The sequence below is a fragment of the Lagenorhynchus albirostris genome, chromosome 6 (genome assembly GCF_949774975.1).
Source record: "Lagenorhynchus albirostris chromosome 6, mLagAlb1.1, whole genome shotgun sequence".
NCBI lineage: Eukaryota > Metazoa > Chordata > Mammalia > Artiodactyla > Delphinidae > Lagenorhynchus > Lagenorhynchus albirostris.
In genome coordinates, this window is record NC_083100.1 from 67,976,403 (window position 1) to 67,992,429 (window position 16,027).

The 16,027-nt window shown below is 37.6% G+C and overlaps 1 protein-coding gene and 1 long non-coding RNA gene across 3 annotated transcripts in view; one reads left to right on the forward strand and one right to left on the reverse strand.

Moving 5' to 3' along the window:
- Positions 1–16,027, forward strand: part of FIGN (fidgetin, microtubule severing factor) — a 117,002-nt gene that overhangs the window by 27,432 nt on the left and 73,543 nt on the right. The gene's annotated exons all lie outside the window — the stretch shown is intronic.
- The window catches only part of LOC132521803 (uncharacterized), a 147,688-nt gene continuing 133,079 nt past the window's right edge, over positions 1,419–16,027 (reverse strand). The window contains exon 5 of the long non-coding RNA XR_009540963.1: positions 1,419–1,494. This is a non-coding gene — a long non-coding RNA (uncharacterized LOC132521803). The remainder of the gene's footprint in view (positions 1,495–16,027) is intronic.

A 16,027-nucleotide genomic window follows, 5' to 3' on the forward strand; every position in this document is an offset into this window, starting at 1 on the left:
ACAAAACGAATGCATTTTCTTAAAGCTTTATTTTTGCTGGCACTTAACAGTATCAGTCACACCTGTCCTGAATCAATTGACCAAGTATTTGACCAGACAAGCCAGTCATTTCAACTCGAGGATCAATTGGAGAGACTTGTATAGCGAATATCTTGGAATCTTCAGGAGAAATCTATTTTGAGAACTTTACATTTGTCATCTTGTCTCATAGAAACTTTCTGTATCCCTGTGAACAATATAGTCAATGTGCAGCCATTGCTTTTTAAGTGTTCATATCGTAGGTAACTTCTGAATCCCTTTAGCTTTTTTCCTTTGGGGCAGTGTAGTCTTCTGTTTGTGGAGGCATTCATTGTCTCCAGTGTGTTAATACATCTACTTTCTTTTCCTTTTTCTGCCCTTGCAGAACTCGCCCTCCATCCCTCCAAACCTCGACACTGCCCACTCTTCGCTACAGTCAGGCAGCGTCCTCCTAACCTCACTTTTAGCTGTTTGAATAAAAAATCGATAAGACTATTAAAGCCATTTGGAACTTTTTAAAAAAGAGAAATAATATTTTAATTACTCGTGACATGCCAGTTTGAAGCCCATATCCTCCTTTATGACAGTTCAGTGTAGAAACTACATTGCTTCATTTCAGTAACTTTATTACCGTTTGGCTCAGAGATTGCTATTTCGCCTTGGCCACAGATTTCATCAGTTGCCCGGTTCACCTTTGTCCACACTATACTTGTGAAATGACCTCGTCCGTTAGTGCTTGTCAATAGTAAATTGCTATATTCTGCACCTAGAAACACACCAAATGACTACAACTCTTTATTGAATAACTGAGTTTGTACTTAATTTTTTAAAATTAAAACTTAACTGGCATCATCTTAATTACCACTTAATACCAGTTAATTAAGGCACTGGTTAGGGTCAGCTATCACAGACATTATTCTTATTTGTAGTAGGAATGGTGAGCACAGGGTAGTGTGTGGGTGTCTATACGATAAGTGTGTTTTCTTTGGTGTTCCCCCCCTAATTTTCTAACTCATCTATCAAAATAACAGGGTAAGGTACTCAAGGTTCAATTATTCTGATGACATCATATTAATTTTCTTTTCAAGAATTCTCAATGACTATGTCATCTCTTCACAGAAGCTCTTTTTAAATGCTCAGAAATCTGTGCTTTTATAATATACAAAAAAAAATAGGATTCAGTATCAAAATGTGGCCTTTTTTTCCTAAAACAATTATTAAAAGAATCAAATATAATTTTCTTTTAAATAAATGACAACAATGTATTGGGGAGTACTCAAATTTATGATTATATCAAGACTAGATATAACTCTGTTGAATATCTAATTTTCTTAACCATAAGCATATACTTTACTTCCTATAATATTTACATGGAAAGAGAAAAAAATGTTCACTGCTCACCTCTTTTCACAAATAGTTGGGCTCTTTTATCTCCTTAAGAAAGCTTCTGCCATAAACAGGTCACTCTTAAGTTGCCTGAAAATTAAGTTAAAATAAAAGAGCAGTATTCTTGGAAATCTCATTTTTATGAAATTTACAGTGATATCCAAATATTACTGTTATTTTCCAAATATTGTTTGACATGTACTTAGTTGTGGCTGAATAATTCCACAAAGATTTTTTTAATCTACTAAAAACACTTAAATTCCGGATTCTATCTTGTCTGGGTTTTTAACCTTCTTTGTTTTTGTTTTGTTTCTCTATTTTTGAAATAAGCTGGTATCAGACAGTTTCCCCACTAAAATAAAATGAGGCATAAATTGTTGAAGAGAGTACTTCTGACAGATAACCATGGTAAGCCTGGTTGTTTTCATAATATTCTTAATGACCTGAAATGAAAATGATTGAAATTTAATTCCTAAATAGAAATTAAGAATAATTGTATAATAATTGCATCGTTGAGTTGATATTAGGCAATGAAGACAGGAAAGAAACATTAAGATTTCTCCTTCCAAATGCAACTGATGTGAGGCTACCATTGCTGTGACATTCAGGAATATGAAAGTTTTCATTAGTTTGTTTATACCCTTGGGCTTATTTGCTGTATATATATATATATATATATATATATATATATATATATATGTAGTTTAAAATGAGATTAGTGTTCTAGAAAAAAACTTAATAAAAACCTGTTTAAATAAAATTTAATTTAATTTAAATAAAATTTTGTCAGATTTTCAGCCACAAAGATTTCCTCAGTGATGCACAGTAACTAATATTTCAACATTGCTTTTCTTCAAAGGCCATGATTTTTAGGTTGCATGTAGCTCAGGACAGAATTCTATCAAATCAAAAATATATGCAATCTAAATGCAGTTTGTTGGGAAGATATGCAGAGAGTAGTATTGTGAATTTTTAAATAGTGTAGTTTAGGTTCGCCTTACAAAAAGAAAAATTAGCATAGTCTAAACCTGAAATAAATACAAACATTTTTCACCTGTTAGAATCATCCTGTTTAGGTTTGTTTTACTAGATGGTACTTAAATTTCCCAGTAAGTGCAACAGTCACATTTAACGCACAATCTTTGAATACATTGTGCCTATTCTAGTTCTTTAAAAAAACTCATTTAGAAATAATAATGGGTAGAAATCACCAACGTGGACAATTAAATGAATTATGGGTTCAAATTTACTGATAGATAAGTTAAACATTAGAGCCATGAAGTGTAAAGTTTGTGTAGCATTTAACAAGCCTTGGAAGAGCATTAAAAGTAACTTATGTGTAATATGTAATACTAATAGAGCTTCACAGAGCCCCAGAGGAAGCTGCAAATGTAATTCAGCATGCTTTAGGCCGTCCGAGATGTTGAGATTGTGTTCCATGAAGACCAAAATAAGGTTTCAACAAGGTTTTCCTGCAAGCATGTAAATTCTCCAGATGAGGAGAAATGAAAATATATTTAAAATTCCAGCAGCTTAAAAATGCACACATTTATAAGTGTGATGAAAATAGATTTAAAGTTTTTATTTTCTCTGTAGTGGTTGGCATATCTTAACTGGATTTTATGTTAAAAACATGTACATAGCACCCCTATTTTGTCACTGTATTAATGGAAAAAAGGTTGAGGAGATAAAGAAGAGAAAAAGGAACCATTACAATAAAAGATTTTGAGTGCTGCTTGAGAGTTGTGGGAAGCAATCTTGCATCATATCTGTTAGGATTGACCAAAAAAAACCCAAAAAACAAAAACAAAAAAATCAAAAGAGTTTATTATACAGTGCTCTTTTTTTAGAAGTGCCCCATATTGTCAGCTTATGTATTTATACACATACACATATATACACAGTGGGCTGTAATTAAAACTTTTAAGAATCGAGTTCTACCGTTATCTGGTAGTTCGGGAGGTGAAAACACTTCTTCTCTGTAACTCAGTGTTATTCTTTTGAAAATGGATAACTTGCATCGAAAGATTTCTAAATACTCTTCCAGCTCAAAAACACTATGAGGACCTAAGTTTCATTTTATGAAGTTCCATTTGAAAAATTTTAGGCACGTGGAAGCTGATTGTGCTGCTCAATTTTTCCTGGTGGATATCAGCTGTGCAACAGAGTGTTGAGCTATTAGTAATGAGGTGGATAGACCTAGAGTCTGTCATACAGAGTGAAGTAAGTCAGAAAGAGAAAGACAAATACCATATGCTAACACATATATATGGAATTTAAAAAAAAGAAATGTCATGAAGAACCTAAGGGTTAAGATAGGAATAAAGACACAGACCTACTAGAGAATGGACTTGAGGATATGGGGAGCAGGAAGGGTAAGCTGTGACAAAGCGAGAGAGAGGCATGGACATATATACACTACCAAATGTAAGGTAGATAGCTAGTGGGAAGCAGCCACGTAGCACAGGGAGATCAGCTCAGTGACCGCCTGGAGGGGTGGGGTAGGGAGGGTGGGAGGGAGGGAGAAGCAAGAGGGAAGAGATATGGGAACATACGTATATGTATAACTGATTCACTTTGTTATGAAGCAGAAACTGACACACCATTGTATTGCAATTATACTCCAATAAAGATGTAAAAAAAAAAAACATAAGTTCTCACTATAAAAAAAAATAAAACAGTGTTGAACAGTATGTTATTTCTTAGCCTCTGGGAGAGTGGTTCCCACACTGAGGGCTGCAGACCTCTGAGGAATCTTGAATTTATTGCAAAAGTTTCTCAAATTCACATGTGCACCACACATACGATTGTCACACGTATGTTCTACAGGTTTTTTTTTTGGATGTATGTAGTGTGTCTTGTGATTAGAATAAAAACATACATCTGTTCAGAAGTGTCACAACGGTGTCACGGAATTCACTGTAGTTCTTAGTCATTATTTTCTCCATCAATGGATGCTAAAAGGTAAAATCAATATCTTGAATCTATGAGGTTTTTTTTTTTAATGTTAAAAAGGGTAGAAACCAGTAATTTGAGATGAACATGTACTCACTGGGAGTACATTAATTGTGTATAATGTGAACTATTAAGCATTACCCTGGAAGTTGTGCCATTAATATTTTTCCAAGGGCTTTGGCATATTTTATTCTATTTGAACACCTAGTTAGGGTTATGGCTCCATTTCCTGTCAGAGTACTTGAAATATTCCATTAGCTTACTGTTAGCAGTTGTCTTATGAATTCCTCCTAATGGTGAATAATGACTGCCATTTGTTGAGCGTTTACTAGGCATCCTATATGTGTGTGTGTGTGTGAGTGTGTGTATGTATATATAGTATGTGAATATTTTTTCCATTTCATAGATCATAAGGCAAAAAGATTTTGTCCAACTCCTCATAGCCATTGGCAGAGATGGGAATCATAATTGCCCTTTGCAACGCAACGTCATTAAAGCTCACACAGTGCCTGTGGCAGAAGTCAATTTCAGATTTAGCTTAATGGCACATACAGACCCCACAAGGAAATGCCTGACAATACAGTCCACATTCTGAAGCACTGGTGTCATCATCATGACAGAATTGCCTCTTTTGTGCCTCAGTTTACCCAATTTTGAAGTAGAGAAACATTTTATCGTTTATTTTTGCTTTTCTTGCTAGGATAATGTGTGAATTAATTAATGCTTATAAAGAAGTGATTTGATGAGGGGAAAACTCTATCTAAATGCTAAGTATTATTTATTATTCATGTAAGCATATTACTGTACCCTTCAATCACCTTTTTTTGGATGTTTCAAATGGGCAATTACTGTCTCTTTGTGTAAGGCTTTTAAATTTTTTAATTTAAATTAAAAGTTAATCTAATTTAGGAAAACTGCCAGCTGGAAAGGAACACAGATTTTTTTTCTTTTTTCCCTTCCTTTCCAAACAAAACAGCAATTCAGAATAGACTCTTTTAATATAGTAATGTGGGTAGGCTTTTCTGGGCTAGTGGTATTAGGAAGGAGGGCTAATTAGTGATGGCTGCTTTGTAAGGCTGGTAATCTATGTGTTAGGATTAAAGCTGATAATAGATCTGATTAGGTGGAATTAACTGATATTTAGAAGGATGGAGATTCCTTTGTTTATGAAATCTCCAGTTTGGGGGTACAATGTATAGCTGAAGTGGCTGAATCTCTGAAATCTAGTTAATATGGTTTTTCCACAATACAGGGCCCAAATATGACTAGGGTCAGGAAGCAGTGAGGGTCATTTGAGCTCAAGAAGACCTTTAGTTCTTAAGACCTTATACTAAGGATCCCTACAAATAGTGAAAATCAGAGTTCAAAGATCAGAAATGTCAAGTATGCTTTAAATGGGGAAGACATATTTACCTCAGCTCTTCAGTTAATATCTAGCAATCCTTGATGGGAAAATCCTTCTATAACTCTCTCCATCACATGTCTGTTGACTCAAAAGTAACTGGTTTTCATTTTAAGGTAGAAAGTAAAGAACATACCATAAAAAAAAAATCACTGTTTCCTTAAATTCTCCCCACACACAAATTTGCATATTCAACTTTCCTTTTAAAATAACCCATTTTAAATATTCCCTAGCACTATTAAATTTTAAGGAAGTATGCTTAGAAATCACATTATTCCCTTGCACAGTTTCAGTTGCCCAGCAGTATCATTAAATCCTCTGGAGTGATTCCAGTCCCATAAAAATTAGGGACCCCTTTACATTGTTTCCATCTTCAAATGGAAATCTTTTTGCAAGTTAGTAATTGAAGTATTTAACCTCTCTCTCCCTCCATTTATTAGTAAACTCTTTTTTCTTTATTTTTTCAGTTACAAAAAACTGCAAAAGCCAATCAAGCATTTATTTTGATAAACCTCTTGTAACAGTCTCAGCTAAATTCTGCAAATACAAAAAAAAAAAAAACTGAATTATCACCCTGAGCAGATTTTGTGGAGACCTTGCTCAACCTGTTCAGGGATAATTATGCCGAGCTTTTAGTAGGGGGCAAAGGAAAACATAAAATTAAGGCATGAAAGAAAGTCTACCTATTTTGAGAAAATACTGGGATAATTGGTACTCCTTTTATTACCATTTTATTATAGAAAGATATTGTCTTGCCATGAAATATCAGTTTACAGCAGTGAAATAGTACCATGTGAGGGTAGAGAGAATTTCTGTGTTAGATGGATTGATTTAAAATGTAATAAAAATAGCAAATTGCTAAACAGTAAATTGCTAAATAGTCAAATTAGAGTTCATTATTTAAATGACTTCTTTGTTTTTTCTTTTTAATCATATGATGTTCATAATTGCTTTGTTGCTGACAAGTACATTATAGGGGCCTTTTTTCTTGTTTTCTTTTCTTTTTTTTTTCTTTCAGGGTAGGCTTTGGTTTGGAGCTATGACCATAAACTTTTTTTGAAAAATGGAAACATTAGGAATGGTAGCATCACATGCAAGGGCCTAGAAGGAGAAGACAGTAGACAGAGTCACAATGTTATAAAAGGTGGTGATCTAAAATGGGACCCTGATAGTGGTTATGTGGTGCTTTGGAAATTTACCTCTTTTGTATGTGAAGGTGACACTGAAGAGTATGTCTGAACAGAATGTTGTGTGATCTGTAGCTCTTTGTATATTGATTATCAGGGGTATATCCTGGTTTAGTAGGTCCTGAAGCTTACACACATGGGGCCCTGTTTTGAGAATAATAGTACAAACTAAAAATATAAAACTAGGTTCAGGTGTTGGAAGGGGCCAGTGCTAATGAGGATCCCTTAAATTTAGCTTCATTAAGCTTCACGGTGGACCTGCCTCTTCTGATTCCATATGTGATACCTGAGAATGGGTATTTGAAGTCTTCATTTTGACCAGATTTGTTAGATTTGTTTTGATAGGTATTCATGCCTGAGAGGACAGGATTGGTTCTATTTTTAGAAATGTTAATAAGCAGCACTCGGGCTTCCCTGGTGGCACAGTGGTTGAGAGTCCGCCTGCCGATGCAGGGGACACGGGTTCGTGCCCTGGTCCGGGAAGATCCCACATGCCGCGGAGCGGCTGGGCCCGTGAGCCATGGCCGCTGAGCCTGCGCGTCCGGAGCCTGTGCTCCGCAACGGGAGAGGCCACAACAATGGGAGGCCCGCGTACCGCACGCACACACACACACACACACACACACACACACACAAAAGCACTACTCTGTATTTCTGGCACTAATGTTAAATATTACACAGATTGGGGGTGAGGTTACAAAATTTGAATGACTCAGTTCCACAATTTAAAAATTGTATGCCCCTGTTGAGACACTGAGCTTATACCTGAAGGTGCTAAACTCTGATTAAATACTGAATTGCATGGAACTCATATTAAAGAAGTCACCCAGGCAGGAAAGACCAGAGTAGGCTAAAACTGTTCACATTAGTAAAAATAATTAAGGCAGGGAAATGTTGGTTTGTGCTGAGCGAATCTAGTGGGAACTGAAAAGTGTCCATAAAGGAGGTGACCTTCATCTGGCTGTCTTCATTTCCTCAGTGTCACAGCCCCAAAGGGGCTTCTTGATCTGCTTGGGAGCCTGCCGGCCAGAGCTTCTAGGACCTAGAATGGCTTCTCTTGTAGCACTTTGGTTTCCAGGGAGTCATCAGCAAGTGCTCCTGATCTGTCAGTATTTTCACACTTGTAGCATCTAGCTGGACAAGGCATCATCTTTGGTCGTCGTTCGGTGTGTGTGTGCTCTCTTGTGTCTGGATTATGCTTTACATCAGCACATATTTATTGAGTAACTGTAGGGTATACAAATACGTTAAAGATGATAGTAATACCATCTTACCTTTGGATAGCTGCTTACAATTTATAAAATATTTTTGTGTCCATTACTTCTCTTGTTCCTCACAATTCTAAGAGGTAGGCAGAGTAAATGCTATAATTCACATTTTACAAAAGACAAAGCCAAGGTTAGGGGACTTGTTCTGGGTCATACAATTAAGTGGCAGAAAGAGGACTTTAGCCCTGAAATACTTACTCAATAGAGTTTTTCTTTTTTAACATGCACACAAAGCTTGCAATTTATTGGAGAGATGAGAAATGTAACAATATGTTCTTCTTAGATGCATATACATCTATATATAGATATATATTCCGCTAGTAACTATACTATAAGAAAGTGTCTAAATAAAACACCCATTGAAGAGTTGTGTATCACAACTCTTTTTGTTTCACAACTCTATTTGTTTCACAAATAGGAATTAGTTGTGCTATATATGGTATACATATACACACACATATACATATACACATACACTGAGCACCTAGAGAGTGCAGGGTACTGTATTAGAGACTATATTAATTGATGATCATGACTGTATGTGGTTTTGGGCCATGCTTTCGTGAGAAGACAGAGCTATCTGCAGAAAAGCTATCAGCGGTTTTAGATACTCTACTTCTCTGCTTTCGAAAAATGCCATCCCAGACTCAGAAGCATTCCTTATCCTCAAATGGAACGTCTTCACATACCACGCTGTTCCGTTTCCCTCTTCCATTTGCCTCCATTGCTCGTAACCTTGGCTGAACTCTTCCCTTTCTGCCTTCTCTATAAATCTGCTAGTCACCACTTCCACAATATAGCCTATTTATGACATTGCTGCAACCCAGTCTCTGAATTCTGGATTTCATCTTCTCTCATCCGGGCTGATGTGTTCGGAAACTAGAGCTTTTTCCAGACTCTGAGTTCTCACCGTGGCCACTCCGCCGCCAACTCTGCTTCTTGTTATCCTATTAAACTATATTTCAGAGCTCTGCCCCAGTGTCCCCTTCCTCCTTTCTCTTCTTCAAGTGAAACTGCTCAAGACTTCATTATTCACATGCTTCCAAATCTGCACCTTTAACAGTATTCGCAATGACTCGAACAGCCTCCCTTTTTTGTCAGGTAGGAAAGTCTGCCTCTCTGATGTCCATTTGGTGCAGTTATTTCCTCAGCATATTTTGCTTTGAAAAGAACAAAAAGGATTCCCCCAATTTACAATTAAAAACAATACCAGCAGCTTATTAGATGCATGTCTTTTTAAAAATGCGAATATAAGGAATGATGGCAACCCTATGTTTTAGAATCGTTTTCAAATCCCTATGGTCTGGTTTTAAAGTCCATATATAACCCACATTGAACCCAGTGCCTTTTTTTTTTTTTCCTTCTACAACTCCTATTTTCGCTCTTTTTTCCCCCTTTAATTTCATACAGCCAAAGGCTAATACCTAAAAATAGCATGTTCCTAAGAGTAGATGAACTCACCCTACACACTTGAAAATTCAGTATATATAAACCAACTTTAAAAAAAATATCTTTATTGAATAGGTTACAATATTGCTTCTGTTTTATGTTTCAGTTTTTTGGCCACGAGGCATGTGGGATCTTAGTTCCCCGACCAGGGATAAAACCCACACCCCCTGCATTGGAAGGCGAAATCTTAGCCACTGGACCGCCAGGGAAGTCCCTAAACCAACTTTTAAGTGGATGACAGAGCATGGTTATTTTACAAATGGTTCATTCATTTTATAAAAAATTTTTTTCATACAGTCTCCTAAATATCAGGTATCTCTAGTGTACTAATATTATCTGATTTACTAAAAATGTTTATGTACAGCTATTTGGCACAAGATGTCCTATTCAGAAATGTGCCGTAGACTCTGTTAAGGTTCCTTCCTTAAACTAATATAAAAACTTTAATTGGATCTTAATTCAATTTCTCCATGAATAGGATTTTCTTAAATCCCTGTTCTTAGGAAGAGGTACTGTTAGAAAGTAATAATGAAATTTTGCTTGTTTTTGCTTTTTTTTTTTAAAGTGTTCTAAATGTACACCATATGTAAAACAATATTAGAAACTACATTTGTGTGAACACATAATGACTCCAATACACTCAGAATACCCTACATTTGAGAAAGCACTAATTTAAAAGTATATTGTTTTGTTTGCGTGACAATTTTTGAGGTTTAGATCACATATTTCTAAAGGTGAATTAGATAGCTGTGTGGTTCTGAATGTGTACATGGTTGGCATGTCATTTTTTTTTCTAGAAAAATCTGTATAAAATGGCATCTTGGGTTTTTTATGGTTTTAAAAAGCTATCCTGGTTTTTAAAAGTTCATTTTACTTTTATAAAACTGAAAATACCTGACAAAACCATTTCTTCATATTTGCTTTGTCCTGTCCTAACAACTAACTTTTCTTTTTCCTTCTTTCTTGATTTGTGCTTTGTAAAATTTGTATTCACAAAGGTCTTTCATTTAGCCATTTCCCAGTGCATAACTATTGTTAAATTCTGTAGATGGTGCTTTAACTCATTTATTCCTGAAGGGCTCTTTGTGGCAAGTTTAGGTACATTCCTGCTAGAGGCAGGGGACTGACGGCCTGACCTCTGGAGTGCTTTCTCCTCCCTAGGGCTCCAGAAAAACTCTCCATTACTTTGTCAACATCAGGCTGCCTCTACTACAGAGACAAAAACGAACCAAAATTCCTTCAGTGTGTTTTGCTTCTTCTCTGATAAAACAAGAAAATTTTATGTGCAAGGCTCCTTCTTCAAAAGCATCCTTCTCGCTGACAGGAACTTAAAATATCTAACATTATTTTAACTACACAGTACTGGCAGGCTTATGTGAACGTTCGGCACGTTCCAAAATTTGTCCGCAAGTGATTGAAAGGTAGAATGCAGGATCGCACAGAAATAGTGGTTCTCTTTGTGGTCAGGGCTCCTGTCCATTCTACAAGAGTTTTGTTTGTTTACCTGTATTATGGTATGAAGAGACTTTACCATCTATCATAAATTATGTGTATTCAGAGTTTCAAATTAGCAATTAGCAAGCAGGGAATGTGGCCTCCTTCCACTGTGTAGCTCGGGTAACAGGAGGGGAGACTCTGACTGGCTCTGTCCTTGGTGGGGTGAGGGCTGGAAATAAGACCTGCATTGTCTCAGCTTCAAGGCCTCCCTATCCTGGGGCAGGGATTCTGAAAGTGGAGTCGGGGGAGTGGGAGTGGCGCCAGCAAGGGGGATGTGGAAAAACGGGGATGGAGGGAGGGGTAGGTAATGAGCACAGGCTGTCCACGCCTTCTATCTTTCTTCGTTCCCTAGTTTGCCATCCTCTTGCAATCCCATTCTTTCTCAATAATTTATTGAAAAGGTTCGGGATGAGCTGTTAGGGGACCTCCCAGGGAAGACGGAGAGAGGGCAAGAATAACATTAATCCTAACCAAAACCCCTATATGTTGGGGGAATGAACAGATCCCTTTTATAGAACTTGAAAATGAGCCTCCAGGAGGTTAAATAAGCTGCTTACAGTTTCACAGCTAGTAAGGGGTGAGGCAGGATTCAAAAGCATGTCTTTCTCATTCCAAAGCTTATGTTCTCTCAGGCATACGAAAGGGCTTTACACAATGAGCAGGAAGGGGGTGCCCTTTTCCATCCATCTCCCTGATTCTTTATCTCTTCTAAAGAAGGTGGGAGGGAAATGGAGTGACAATGAGTTAGAGAGATTGTGGGGGAGAGGTAGGGAAAAATACCAGTAATAATAATACTTACGAAGCATATATGATTTGCTCAACACAATTTTAAGTGCTTTACTTATGCTAGTTTATATAAAATTACCTCAACTCTGTGAGGTTCAGCAATTGTTGTTCGCTCCATTTTGCATATAGGAACACTAAGGCTTGGGGAAAGGAACTTGACCACGATGCCATGACTAGTGTGCGGCACAGCCATCCTCACCACCCAGCTACAGGAGATTCCAAAGCCTGTGTTCTGATGCCGCCCTCTTCATACCCTTCCCTTGTCCCCTATCTCTGCCAACCCAGACTAAAAGATGATTGGGGACAGGAGGGGTGAGTGCTCAAGAGGAAGGTTTGTGTGTTTGTGTTGTAAGAGGGCAGCACGCTCTCTTTCTTCCCTGTTTAATATTTTCTGTCTTTTTCCCTCCTGCTAAAATCCAGACATCTTGACTTCCCTCTGAGAGGACCACCGTGGCTGGACTCTGGGTGGGAAGCCCACCCAGTGCCTGGAGGTTCTTTGTGTATGAGAATTATGTCCATGGTCGGGGCGGGGGAGGCTGGCCCATTACTGGCAATCCTAATATTTTTGAGATACAAGCATAAACAGAGATGGAATCAATCTGTCATGAACAGGACCTAGATAAAGGATGGGTGAAGGCAATTAGAAAGCTGGGGTTATAAAGTAATGGGTCTGGTTTTCCTCTGTACTTTGTGAAATCTAGCTCATTACTTAATAAGCACATCTCATAGGGTGACACAAAGGGACTTGGGAGGATAGACTCCAGCGACGTGGGCATTAGATATTAATAAACAAACCAATGAGATCCTACATAGTTTTACATTTGAGTCTCACAGTTTAAGATTCTTAAGATGGTTAAATAAATCATCCTTTGCTGATTCTATGTTGAATGAATCCAAACGCTTACAGTATGATTTGCCTGGAATTCATTCGACAATAAAAGCTACCTTCTTGTCAGTTACAAAATTAAGTATTCCCTGGCTTGTATGATGCTCTTTTAAAAGTATGTCAGTGGTCAGATAGATTCTATCCACGTACTCACGCTTCCTAGCTATTTGTGAGTATCTGCTGTGTCCCCAGTTCTGTGCCGCAAGCCGTTGGGAAATAGTTTCCCTGCTCATTGGTCCTGGACTGGTTTGTGGGGGAGACAGACAAGTACATGATTATGACACAAAATATGCTTAGCGCTGTACTGGGGAATCATAGGGCTTAAGCAGAATCCCTAAGGTTGGTTACAGATGCCGTGATTTACCTTGCATCTTGAGGAATTTTCTTAATCTTCTGTATCTAGTTCTTTATCTCTAAAATAGAGTAATAACAGTTTCTCATGGGGTTATGGCGCAGTGTATGTGAACACTTCTGGTACTCTCTCAGGCACATGGCAGATACTCAGTAAATTACTGAATCTCAACCAAGTGCTCTGGGAGTATGAAGAGGAGGAAGTTCACTACTTGGATAAGTTGAGCAATATCTCAACAAGAAATTGCCATTAAAGGTGGGCCTTCAGTGATCGGTAAGAGATGGCCAGGTGGGGAAAAAGACAGAAAAAGGGAGCTAAGTTACAAGCCATTTATTTGTTTTCTCGTCTATTTCAAGGGGTAATCAGGAAATACTCCAAGGTTCAGAAATACCTCACCAAATTTCACGCAGATTTTGTTGAAATATAAGATTGTGGCGTACTACTTAACATCTGTTCTTTTTTTTTTTTTAACATCTTTATTGGGGTGTAATTGCTTTACAATGGTGTGTTAGTTTCTGCTTCATAACAAAGTGAAACAGTTATACATATACATATGTTCCCATATCTCTTCCCTCTTGCGTCTCCCTCCCTCCCACCCTCCCTATCCCACCCCTCCAGGTGGTCACAAAGCACCGAGCTGAAATCCCTGTGCTATGCGGCTGCTTCCCACCAGCTATCTACCTTATGTTTGGTAGTGTATATATGTCCATGCCTCTCTCTCGCTTTGTCACAGCTCACCCTTCCCCCTCCCCATATCCTCAAGTCTGTTCTCCAGTAGGTCTGGAACATCTGTTCTTATTAAGAAATTGTTCCTGCTAAGGAAACTACTATTATCATTAACTGTCTTCATTTTAGAAGACTGCTTCTTTTGATATCTTCCTTTGACTTGATTCATGTTATTAAGAATCTAAATGCGCTAAGCATGATGCTGGGTGGGAAAAGGTTTCTGTCCTTGAGGAACTTGTAGTCTCTTGGATATAGAGCAGATGTGTGAACAAGTAGCTTACAATATGAGCTGGTAAGTGCCATCATTATGGCGACCATCCCTCCTGGTTTGCATGGGATGCAACAGTTTATACCTGTTGTCCTGTTATAATTCCTAATAATCTATCATTCTCAAGTGTGTCCTCGTTGAGCAACAAATCGTATGGTCACATGAGTTAAAATATGCATGTGTATAAGATATTTTACATGTACATTGAAGGACGTGTGACAGACTCTAAAGAATCAAGGATGACCTTCTCAGAAACGGTGAATTTTGAGCTGGGTAAGATGCTGAGAGCATTGCTACTCAGAGAAGGTAGTTGGAGGGGAGAAAGAAGCATATTTTGCATAAGCTAGGGATGCAAGAAGGCATTAGGTATTCAGGAGACAATGGCAAACAAAAAGTTCCTTGTGGCTGGAGCATTGTGGGTTGTGAGGTTAAGTAGTAGGGACAATTTTTAGGAGAGTAGGGGAGAATGAAACCAGATTTTAATCATTAAGGGATGAATGAAAGTTGAGGAAGTTGACATGTTAAATATAGACACCTTTTTAAGGAATTTGGCAGTAAAGAGAAAGTGACTAAGGTGGTAGCTTGAGATGAAAGATAGCACTGGGTCATTGTTAAAATTGGCGGTGAAAGTCAGAAGGGAGGGGGAGAAAAGCACAAAAGAGAAAGGGCTAAGTGAGGGCATGAGATCCCAAAGGAGGTGAGAAAAATGCAGTCTGGTGCCCAAGAGAAAGGGCTAGCCTATGAAATGGGCTGTGTCATCTTGGCCAAATGGTTTTACTTTTCTGGACCTTAATTTCTTCAAATCTAAAGTGAGGGATTAAAGTGAAGCTTCTAAGTTCCCGTCTAATTATGGTTCTTCATTTTATCAAAATGTTAGAGAGGCTAAACCAGTTACCTTCATTCCCTACCCCCCAACCTGCCTCATCCTGCGAAAGAGAGGGTTCCACAGTCAGATTAAAGTCTGGGTTACAGTTAAACAGATTTCTTTACAACAGGACCTCTCATAGCCTCTAGAATGCTAACGTGTATTAAGAATCTTAAAGTGGGAGTTATAATATACAACAATCCTCCAACTGATTTAACTATGTAACCTAGCGTTCCATGGAGCATACTGTGGGAAACATTATCTAAGCATTTACTCTCCCAAGTAATTTACAAAAACATTTATCCCAAGTTAACATGGGCTTAATGGCCGTTGTCCCTTGTGAGCATGGATGTTTGCTTGGAAATGATGTATTTCCTTCCAATATCAGAAGAAGAAGAAAAGAAGAAAAAAACGCTGGGCATATAGAATATTGGCAGAAATAAAACATGCAGCCCTGTCTAGGCATCATTGCTTTGAGATGGTGGCAGAGAGCTGGACCCTCCAGCTCTTCCCTTGGATAAGCTGAAGAGAAAGCAGTATTGGCTTACAAAGCTCTTATAAGGAAGGCCAAGAAGACAGGCGCTGTGTTGCCTGCATGATTTCAAAAGTTCCAAAACAGCTAAGGAAAGTAATTATGGAGTAATGTGCCTAGTTTGCTTATATGGTATTTAGTTCATTGTAGTTAAAATATCATCTAACATCTTTATTTCTTATCACTTCAGATACGTTGTAATATGATATTTAGTATACTGTTTAAAAAAGAAAAGTACTTACTGGCAATATTGGGCCTCCCAATAAAATAAAATAAAACAAAATAATGTTTTCTTTTTAATAGTGTCTCCTAGTATGGATGTGTTCTTTTTCAATTCTCTTCTTTAACTTGAACAGTTATTTCATATTTATGTGTTGTAGCTGTAGGGTTTCTTTATTGACATAACCCCTCTGATTTTGGTTGCTTTAGAATGTGATCATTGTAAGCAAG